The 11,899-nt window shown below is 39.1% G+C and overlaps 1 pseudogene; it reads left to right on the top strand.

The window, feature by feature from the left end:
- The first annotated feature begins 271 nt into the window (after window positions 1-271).
- On the top strand, window positions 272-5,210 carry LOC148773420 (uncharacterized; annotated as a pseudogene).
- Window positions 5,211-11,899: the final 6,689 nt, after the last annotated feature.

Raw genomic sequence — 11,899 nt, 5'->3', positions numbered from 1 at the left:
GCAGCAGCAGTCTCTCCTCACAGGGTGGCTTGAAATGCACCATTTTCCATCATCCTTCTCTTTCATCTTAGCTCTTCTCTCGAGATAAAGGCCCCCAAACCATCTTTGATCCATCCTTTTTCTCTCCTGGTGCCCTGAGGCTGCTTCGCAGGTCTGTAGAATGGGTGAAACTCTGGTTCTTCCCGCTGTGCAGCTCTAGTTAGTGGACCTTCCGCCTTTTTTTTGGTGGATCCTGTATCTACTGTTTCCCTTTCTCAGACAAAGAATGAAGATGAAGGCGGGAAACATGGGTAGAGGAGACAGGGGAAAAGGGCAGAGATCTTCCGAAAGAGATGAAATATAGTTTAGCCTTTGTGATGTATCATCTGACACTTTTAAAACAACCTGACTAACACTGAAAGACCTCCATGACAGAGAGATACACTGGCTACAGGGGAAAGTAACCAGTTTGATGAAAGAGCGATTGTCAGACGGGAGGTAGACAGGCTCCATAGCCAGAATTAAAGAGTTGATGGAGCAACAGAAAGTCCTGAATGGCATTATCTATGACCTGCAAGATCAATTAAATGCCGAAGTATGTGACTGCTGTACAGTAAATGAAATGTACAGGAATACGCTACAGCAAGAACTTAATGATATCTAACAGCAAAATCTGAACTTTATTGGTGACTTTACAGCAGAAAGGAAAACATTAAGAGAAGAAAACAAGCAGCTTTTCAGTTCAGTTCAGTGCAATCACTCAGTTGTGTCCGACTCTTCGCGACCCCATGAACCGCAGCACACCAGGCCTCCCTGACCATCACCAATTCCCGGAGTCCACCCAAATTCATGTCAATTGAGTCAGTGATGCCATCCAACCAACTCATCTTCTGTCGGCCCCTTCTCCTCCTGCCCTCAATCTTTCATAGCAACAGGGTTTTTCAAATGAGTCAATTCTTCGCATCAGGTGGCCAAAGTATTGTAGTTTCAGCTTCAACATCAGTCCTTCCAAAGAACATCCAGGACTGATCTCCTTTAGAATGGACTGGTTGGATCTCCTTGCAGTCCAAGGGACTCTCAAGAATCTTCTTCAACACCACAGTTCAAAAACATCAATTCTTCAGCGCTCAGCTTTCTTCACAGTCCAACGCTCACATCCATACATGACCACTGGAAAAACCATAAACTTGACTAGACAGACCTTTGTTGGCAAAGTAATGTCTCTGCTTTTTAATATGATGTCTAGGTTGGTCATAACTTCCCTTTCATGGAGTAAGCGTCTTTTAATTTCATGGCTGCAATCAGCATCCGCAGTGATTTTGGAGCCCCCCAAAATAAAGTCAGCCACTAGTTCCACTGTTTCCCCATCTATTTGCCATGAAGTGAAAGAAACAGATGCCATGATCTTAGTTTTCTGAATGTTGAGCTTTAAGGCAACTTTTTCACTCTCCTCTTTCACTTTCATCAAGATGCTCTTTAGTTCTTCTTCACTTTCTGCCATAAGGGTGGTGTCATCTGCATATCTGAGGTTATTGATATTTCTCCCGGCAATCTTGATTCCAGCTTGTGCTTTCCCCAGCCCACCATTTCTCATGATATACTCTGCATATAAGTTAAATAAGCAGGGTGACAATATACAGCCTTGACATACTCCTTTTCGTATTTGGAACCAGTCTTTTGTTCCATGTCCAGTTCTAACTGTTGCTTCCTGACCTGCATATAGGTTTCTCACGAGGCAGGTCAGGTGGTCTGGTATGCCCATCTCTTTCAGAATATTCCACAGTTTATTGTGATCCACACAGTCAAAAGCTTTGGCATAGTTAATAAATCAGAAATAGATGTTTTTTTTCTGGAACTCTCTTGCTTTTTCATTGATCTAGAGGATATTGGCAATTTGATCTCTGGTTCCTCTGCCTTTTCTAAAACCCTCCTGAACATCTGGAAGTTCATGGTTCATGTATTTTTGAAGCCTGGCTTGGAGAATTTTGAGCATGACTTTACTAGCGTGTGAAGTGAAGTGAAAGTCACTCAGTCATATCCGACTCTTTGCGACCCCATGGACTTTACAGTTTCTATACAGGCCAGAATACTGAAGTGGGTAGCCTTTCCCTTCTCCAGGGGATCTTCCCAACCCAGGGATCGAACCCAGGTCTCCCTCATTGCAGGCGGATTCTTTACCAGCTGAGCCACAAGGGAGATGAGTGCAGTTGTGCAGTAGTGTGAGCATTCTTTGGCATTGGCTTTCTTTCCAGTCCTGTGCCCACTGCTTTAGGCGTGCAGCAAATCGGACGGGAAGAAGCAAAAAGTATTAGTACACGTGCTGTGGCTGTTCCTGGTCTCATGGTCACATGCCCAGGAACCACTGTTGCATGAGGGGAAGGTGGAATGCCCAGGCCCATCTTTTAAGCATATAGCTCCACTTGGTTTATTCAATTTGAGAGTATCCTTTAAGAGCTTGAACGTCTGGAATTTCAAGCTGTGTGGCTCAGGACTTGCCGAGAGGCGATACCCCATGTACTAGGTCATGAGCGGCTGTGAGGAGATACCCCACATCTAATTAAGGAGCTGTGGCTGTGCTTTGCTGGAGGAGCCATGAAGCGATACCCCACATCCAAGGTAAGAGCAACACAAGTAAGATGGTAGGTGCTAAGAGAGGGCATTATAGGGCAGACAGACTGACATCACAGTCACAGAAAACTAGGCAATCTGATCACACGGAACACAGGGTGTCTAACTCAATGAAACTAAGCCATGCTGTATGGGGCCACCCAAGATGAACGGGTCATGGTGGAGAGGTCTGGCAGAATGTGGTACACTGGAGACAGGAATGGCAAATGACTTCAGTATTCTTGCCTTGAGAACCCCATGAACAGTATGAAAAGGCAAAAAGATAGGACACTGGAAGATGAACTTGCCAGGTTGGTAGGATCAGTGGAGGAATAACTCCAGAAAGAATGAAGGGATGGAGCCAAAGCAGAAACCACACCCAGTTGCGGATGTGACTAGTGATAGAAGCAAGGTGAGATGCTATAAGAGCAATATTGCTTAGGAACCTGGAATGTTAGGTCCATGAATCAAGGCAAATTGGAGTGGTCAAACAGGTGATGGCAAGAGTGAATGTCGGCATTCTAGGAATCAGTGAACTAAAATGGACTGGTATGGGTGAATTTAACTCAGATGACCATTATATCTACTACTGTGGGCAGGAATCCCTTAGAAGAAATGGTGTAGCCATCATAGTCAACAAAAGACTCCAAAATGCAGTACTTGGATGCAATCTCCGAAATGACAGAATGATCTCTGTTTGTTTCCAAGGCAAGCTATTGAATATCACAGTAATCCAAGTCTATGCCCTGAACAGCAATGCTGAAGAAGCTGAAGTTGAAAAGTTCTATGAAGACCTACAAGACTTTTTAGAACTAACACCCAAAAAAGATGTCCTTTCATTATAGGGGACTGGAATGCAAAAGGACGAAGTCAAGAAACACCTGGAGTAACAGGCAAATTTAGCATTGGAGTACAGGATGAAGCCGGGCAAAGACTAAAAGAGTTTTGCCAAGAGAATACACTGGTCATAGCAAACACCCTCTTCCAACAACACGAAAGAAGACTCTACGCATGGACATCACCAGATGGCCAACACCGAAATCAGATTATATTCTTTGCAGCCAAAGATGGAAAAGCTGTATACAGTCAGCAAAAACAAGGCCAGGAGCTGACTGTGGCTCAGATCATGAACTCCTTATTGCCAAATTCAGACTTAAATTGAAGAAAGTGGGGAAACCACTAGACCATTCAGGTATGACCTAAATCAAATCCCTTCTGGTTATACAGTGGAAGTGAGAAATAGATTTAAGGGACTAGATCTGAAAGACAGAGTGCCTGATGAACTATGGACGGAGGTTTGTGATATTGTATGGGAGACAGGGATCAAGACCATCCCCAAGAGAAAGAAATGCCAAAAAGCAAAATGGCTATCTGACGAGGCCTTACAAATAGCTGTGAAAAGAAGAGAAGTGAAAAGAAAAGATATACCCATTTGAATGCAGAGTTCCAAAGAAGAGCAAGGAGAGATAAGAAAGCCTTCCTCAGTGATCAGTGAAAAGAAATAGACAAAAACAATAGAATGGCGAAGACTAGAGATCTTGTCAAGAAAATTAGAGATACCAAGGGAACATTTCCTGTAAAGATGAGCTCAATAAAGGATAGAAATGGTATGGACCTAACAGGAGCAGAAGATATTAAGAAGATGTGGCAAGAATACACAGAAGAACTGTACAAAAAAGATCTTCATGACCCAGATAATCACGATGGTGTGATCACTCACCTAGAGCCAGACATCCTGTTTGGCTAGGCTAAAAATGAACCAGCAACAATTTCACCCTTCTTTTTCTGATAGCGATGATGACTTCGTCCCTGGGACTCAAAAGAGTGGGCCAATGTTTTTTGTCAGGGATCCTCCACCCAGATCTCAGATGCTTCTGCCCATACAATGGATAAAGCAATCGAATACTGAACAGATGCAATCTGGAGAGAAAAAGGAATAGCCACAGAGTTCCAAGTTACTGGTTCGACTTTGCAATCAGGACCTCTTTGAGGTACCAGCACCCCTCCTCTAACAGCAGTAAGCCTACCACAATAAGCAGTGGCAATTAGAAGTCATCTACCACTGTTCCTTTAGCATCTACACTCACCCCTCAAAGAGGGTATGGATTTCAAGGTGACTCCAGCTTTCCTGATGCCAGGCTTGGCCATCCACAAAGGAATCATTTTTCACACAGAGGACCTCCCTACAGAGGACCTCCATACCAAAACGTGGACCTCAGGTCAATCTCCCTTGGAGCCTTTCCAGCATTTCTCCAGGAGAAAACTGACCTACACAAGTAGTATCTGAAATTTCAAAAGAGAATATTCCTGATTATAATACAAGCATATTTTCTCCTTTTACACAGAGAAAGGAAAAGGCTACTTTAAATGTATTTCCTTTAAACTATACTTCAAGATCTAAGGCAAAAAGAAGATCAATGATTGGTGTTCTTGGGTATTCGGTGAGAGAGAGAGCTGTTGCCAGACACCTTGCTCACTAACAATCCACGGTGAGGAAGAATACTAATGGAGCTACAGGTGCAGCACATGGTGCTGATAAGCCAAAAGGCGAGACTCAGACTTGCATTTTGGAGTCTTCAATAAAGAGAAAACCCAAGATACAGTTAGAAAAAAGGGGAAAGTAGCTTTCTCTCCTCTTCTCTCCTGAGGAGACTGCTTTTCTTTTCCAAGAGGTCAGTCTTCCTATCACTCACTGGAAAGGACTCCGATGCTAGGAAAGGTTGGGGGCGGGAGGAGAAGGGGCCGACAGAGAATGAGATGGCTGGATGGCATCACCGACTCTGTGGACATGAGTTTGAGTGAACTCCGGGAGTTGGTGATGGACATGGAGGCCTGGCGTGCTGTGATTCATGGGGTCGCAGAGACTCGGACACGACTGAGCGACTGAACTGAACTGAACTGAACTGATAATTCCTCACTTTGATTCTACTTCTCAGAATATAATATACAGGCAACAAAACGTTGGGCAAATGACTAAGACTTTGAAGCAGTGAATTATTGCCAGTTGTTAAAATTCAGTTACAGAGAAAGAAACTTATGCCCCCAAATTTGTTCTCCCCTTCTTCTTGGCCAAATAGCCACATGCTCAGTTAGAATTTACATTTCTCATCCTCCTATTCAGCTGCTGTAACCATAATACTAGTTCAAGTCAACAGAATGTGAATGTATGTAATGTATGTAAGATCTAAGTCATTTCTATCTGGAAGACAAGTTTTTCCTGTGTATCTGGGTTGTTTTTTTTAATCCCTCTCAAAGCCTGGTTTGAATTTAAGGTCAAGATCAACACCATAGTACAGTGTAAAGCAGTAAGATGGAAGGAAAAAATATTTTTCTTCTATCAACTCTGGAACTGAGAAATAAACATATGTTTGGTATTATAGATATCACTGTGAAGTCTACTGTAATTGTAGATGTTTTCATTAGAGTAGTGTAACCTAAAATTAATGAATAAATTATTTTCTAATGTTCTTCCATATTTATTTGTGTCTGGTTCACAATATATTTTTGAATAAATGAACAGTGATACACTAATATTAACCCATCATGTGGGGACAGCCGAATATTTAAAAATATATTATATGCTAAATTATATTTTAAAACATATTATATGCTAAATTTTGTTACATTCAAATCTTATTTCTAATTTTTAATTGGCATAGATGTTTTTGTATGCTTGCCATTCTTTACCAGATCTTTGTTGGGGATCCAGCTTCCATAAACATGTATTTAGCAGTATGACCAGCAGTATAAGTATATTCCCATTCTCTTGCCACAATCTGTTGTTTTTCATTGGCATAATATCCTTTGTATCAATTAGGGTCTCTAAGAGGTCCTAGTTAAATGCAAGTTAACACATTAAACCATTCTCACCCAATTACATCCTGAAATGAGCTTAATGAATTAGTCTCAATTTCAGTTTCAAATACAACAGTTGGGGTTCATAAGCCCCAAGTAATAAGGAATATGACAAGAAGATTTGATTAGATGGAAAATCAGAAAAAGCAGTTCAGGCTATGAAATTACAGATTCCAACTCCCGTTTGCCGTCAAGTAACGAATATCTAAATTTATACATACATACTCACTAATCCTTATCACTCACATGTGCTCAGATTGAAAGTTATCAGTTGTTGGTTGATTCAATTTTTTATTTATTTAAGAGCAATATCCAGTCTTCTGGGAGGTAATTTAAAAGCCTCACCAGCCAAGAGAGAAACTTAAAAAGTAAAAATATGATGCCAATTAAATATTGAAAAAAAAAGAAACGTGTGCTAGACACTGCTTGGTAACACCTTGTATTACCTTGTATTACAAGGTAATATCTTGTATTTAAAAAGAAAGATATTTAGTCAAATTCAAAAGATTTTTAAAAAGAACTAGAATAACAATGTGAGAAGATCACAAGCAAATTAAAATGATGATTCAGTAGCACCCCAAAAAGTAAAAAAGATGAATTCATTTTACAAAACCAGTGTTCCTGATTTTCATTCTGAATTGGAGTAAAGTGATCGTATTTTCAGTTAAAATAAAATTGATCTGACCTTGGCCATGAATCAGTATATTAGTAAAGGGATAGATGGCAAATCGTTTTACCCCACTGGTAAGTTACTAAATAAAAATAAAATAATGCTCATAATACAATTGCTTGTCTCCTTTAAAGCATCTAGACCTTTCCATACTCAATAGGATCATCCTGCTGGTGAATTTTCAAAATATGATATTTGCCACTGTATTCTTTCACCTAAATTTAGCATTAGAGCCTCATTATGAGATGGTAAATAATAGTTGGCAAACTCAGATTTTTACTGTCCATTTTAAGTGGAATAGCAAGCTACAAATATCATCCTCGAGATGTCAGAGCCTATTTGCTCTTCAGTACTCAATCTAGTTCTTCCCATGGGGTTGCACATAGCTGAAATCCCCCTCCTCTGGTCACTATTCTGGTACAAGAACTCTTGAATGTCTCAACTAACTTACTGTTGTCTGTTAGCCAGATCTTACCCTTGAGATTTGCTAAAGAAGATCAGTGAGTTTGGTAAGTATCACAATATCAGTAAAAAGAGGGAAGAAGATTTAAGTTTTCTTCTTTCTTTGGTATTTTCAACCCTATATACTGTTGAATTTAGGCACACCCTATCACATCAATAAGAGAAGCAAAGAGTAGCAACTCGCTTTCTCCACCCCAAACCCCTGAATGGTCAATGTCATCCTAATATGAACTAGTCCTGGCATGCTGCTCATTAAAAAGAATCCTCAAATCCTCAGACTTACTCAGTCCACTCTCCCCTCTACCACAAACATATTACCATCATACCATCTGTAACTTTTTATCTTTTTCCAGGAATGCCATCCCTTCACTACTTATGTATCTTGCATCAACTCAATTCCTACCTTTCACACTGAAGTCTCATTTTAAATTCCATAACATTTATAATCTTTACCACTAATGTAGCAAAGTTGCATATTTATGTTCTATTGATAACAAAATGTTTTATGTTAACTGATTTTATGATCCAAGTATATTGTCTTTGTTTACTTGCAAATCCTACCTAGTGTCTAGTACAATGCTCCAGCTAATTGACATTTTTGTCCCATGATAATCTCTTATATCAGAGCACCCAGAATAATCTTTTTAAAAGTATAAATCAAATTATTCCATTCTTCTGCTTTTGAACCCTTCAATGTCTTTTAATCACAGGTAGGATAAAATAAAATCTTACCATGGCCTACAATACCCTGTGTGATCAAAGTGGTTAACCATATTAAGGATCAACCTTACCAAAAAACTACTAGCTCATCAATGAATTTGGTAAAATTGCAGGATATCCAATTAACATATATAAGTCTATTTCATTTCTATACACTAACATTGAATTATCAGAAAAGTTAAGAATCCCATTTACTATTACATCAAAGGATTAAAGTACCTAGAAATGAGCCTACCTAAGGAGGTAAAAGATCAGTACTCAGAAAACTATAAGAAATTGATGGAAGAATTTGAAAATGACAGAAATAAATGGAAAGATACTCTGTGTTCATGGAATGGCAGTATTAACATGACCATACTACCCAAGGCAATCTAAGATACAATGTAATCCTTATCAAAATGCCGATACTATTTTTCACAGAATTAGAATAATTTTAAAATTTGTATGGAAACACATAAAATCCTGAATAGCCAAAACAATCTTGTCAAAGAAGAACAGAGCTTGAGGTATCACATTTCCTTACTTCAGATATGTAGATGACATCATCCTAATGGCAGAAAGCAAAGAGGAAGTAAAGAGCCTCTTGAGGAAAGTGAAAGATGAGAGAGATAAATCTGGAGTAAAACTCAACATTTAAGAAACTAAGATTCCCTGCCTCTGGTCCCATCACATCATGGCAAATAAATGAGGAAACAATGAAAACAGTGACAGGTTTTACTTTCTTGAGCTCCAAAATCACTGGGGATGGTGACTGTAGCCACAAAATTAAAAGACACTTGCTCCTTGGAAGAAAAACTATGATATACCTACACATAGCATTAAAAAGCAGATATCACTGCTGACAAATGTTTCTATCATCAAAGCTACAGGTTTTCCAGTTGCCATGTATGAACGTGAGATTTGGACCATTAAGAAGGCCGAGCAAAGAAGAATTGATGGTTTTGAACTGTGGTGTTGGAAAAGACTCTTGAAAGTCCCATGGACTGCAAGGACATCAAACCTAAAGGAAATCTGTCCTGAATATTCGTTGAAAGGGCTGATGGTGAAGCAGAAGCTGCGATATTTTGGCCACCTGATTTGAAGAGCTGACTCATTGGAAAAGACCCTGATGCTGGGAAAGACTGAGGGCAGGAGAAGTGGAAAACTGAGGATGAGATGGTTGGATGGTATCATCAACTCAATGGACATGAGTTTGAGCAAACTCAGGGAGGCTTAAAGCACAGGGAAGCCTGGCATGCTGCAGTCCATGGGGTTGCAAAGAGTTGGATCCGACTGAGCAATTGAACAACAACAACAAAGCAGAAACTTACATAGTACAATAGTTCTTTATAAGAGTTTATAATTCATTCAGGTCTAAAGTCCTAACGTTTTTAAACATGGAATGGTCCATATTGCAGCACTCATGATGAATTCTGACATATTGAAATGGATTTTGATGGGCCTGTAATTGTGAAGAAAGTATACCATCATTGTAGTACATTGTCTGTTATAATTAAGAGTGCAATTCCATTTTTCACTGTATCTTAAAGGGGGCCATATTGGAATTTTCGGTGGGACAACTGTTTGTTATGTGGGGCACTGTAACAACTCTGCCAGATACTCACTAAATGCTAGTATGGTACTCTAGTCATTGAACAGTGAAAAACACCACCAGATACTTGAAACTCCTCTGAAATATGGGTGATACTCGTCTCCTTTGAGGATTACCAGAAAGTTAATAATTTCTGATAGTTGAAAAATCTGTCTATAATTAATTAGGCTTTCCTGGTGGCTCAGACATTAAAGGGTCTGCCTGCAATGTGGGAGACCTGTGTTCGATTCCCAGGTTGGAAAGATCCCCTGGAGGAGGGCATGGCAACCCACTCTAATATTCTTGCCTGGAGAATCCCCATGGAGAGAGGAGACTGCTGTGTTACAGTCCACGGAATCGTGGAGAGTAGGACAAGATTAATCAACTAAGTACAGTACAGCCATTACTATGCATCAGCTAGGTATATTTCTACTCCTGTAAAACTTGTGAATTTTAGAGTGACTCATGAAACCCTGCACACTTAGTTTTAGGTCGTGAGCATCTTGAGCAAAGATTTTCTGTACTCTGACTTGATGCCTATGGTCTCAGCCATATTTAATAATCAAAAAGTATTATTTATACATCAGAGTTTTCAGAACAAATTTCTTCTTCACTCATACTCTTAAAATTATTTTTCCAAGGTTCATGATAACAATGAAGAATGGGACTAAAGAATCTAAATCAAGGCTTTTCAGGGTCTTAATCTGTCATTGATAAATGTTCCTGAGATAGAAGAGCAAAGATCAAGGAGCTTTTTAAAGGCTATTGAAGACACAGTTTCAGCCATATAGTTGGTGAACAATCTTATACTCTCTTGATCTGTACTAAAATATATTTAGAAAGAGATCATTTGTCTTTTATTGACTGTTAACCAGCTTTTCCACATGGATCCAAATTGGAATTTTAGATTTCTGTCTTTTTAAAATAAAAAGTTATCAAAGTCACAGATTGTAAGTAATTGGCTAAAAGGATTTTGGTTTAGTTTTCTATGAAAGTAGCATAACCATCAACTCTGTTATGAATGGTGTCATCTTTCATTAATCATTGAAGATTTTGCCCATTACAGGCATATCCCCATCTGTCTTAGCCAGTTCAAGCTCCTGTAACAAATGACCATAGAGTGAGTGCCTTATTCAGCAAATATTTATTTCTCACAGTTGTGGAAGTTTGGAAGTACAAGATCAAGGTGGTAGTAGATTGGGTGCCTGGTGGGAGCCCTCATCCAGGTGTTAAGATGGCCATCTTCTTGGTGTGTCCTCACAAAGAGAGAGGGAGGGAAGGGGACAGTTAAGGGGGTTAAGCAAAGAGTGAGGAAGAGATAAAATTTCTTTTGTGTCTTTTCTTATAAGGGCACTAATACAAGTCATGGCCTAATTACCTCCCAAAGATCCTGTCTCCAAATATCACATTGGAGATTAGAGTTTCATCATGCATTCAGTTCCAGCCACAGAGAGAGCTGTTCAGTGGGATAAAGGCATTATCAACCGTGAGAAAAAAAGAACTGAAAGTAATTGTCACTGACCGCTCTGTTTACTAAAACTTACTTTGTCTACACTTGATTTTTATTCCTCTCTTCATTTGTAACCATTGTTTCTTCTCCCTATGCAACTTTGGAAGCTGAGTCTCCAAAGGCAAAGTGAAAGGAAGAATTTATCTTATGAATACGGTCAACATAAGTGATAATGGTGACCAGTAAAACATATTTTATTCTTTAATATTAAACTTCATGTAAATTTCCCTCAAATGGATCCATTTATTTTGCTGCTGTAGATATTCCTTCAAATGATTTTTAGGTATAAGTGGACTCATTTCATGTAAGATTTATATTTCTATAAATATATTTATATTTATCATATGTAAATCACTGTAAAAGCATTAGTAGATTGGCAAATTAATTTTAATCATTCCCAAGGTTGTGTCATAATTGTTATATGTGGATCATTTTATTAATAGTTGTGTGTTTTAAAATATCATTCATTTATGGTTTACTGAATTTATCAAGATTTTTGCCTGATAATGTGGGTCACATTGCTCTG

The sequence above is a fragment of the Moschus berezovskii genome, chromosome X (assembly GCF_049115385.1).
Source record: "Moschus berezovskii isolate FMDL1 chromosome X, NW_MosBer_1.0, whole genome shotgun sequence".
NCBI lineage: Eukaryota > Metazoa > Chordata > Mammalia > Artiodactyla > Moschidae > Moschus > Moschus berezovskii.
The sequence above is the reverse complement of the archived record's forward strand: the minus strand, read 5'-3'. Positions and strand labels throughout refer to the sequence as shown.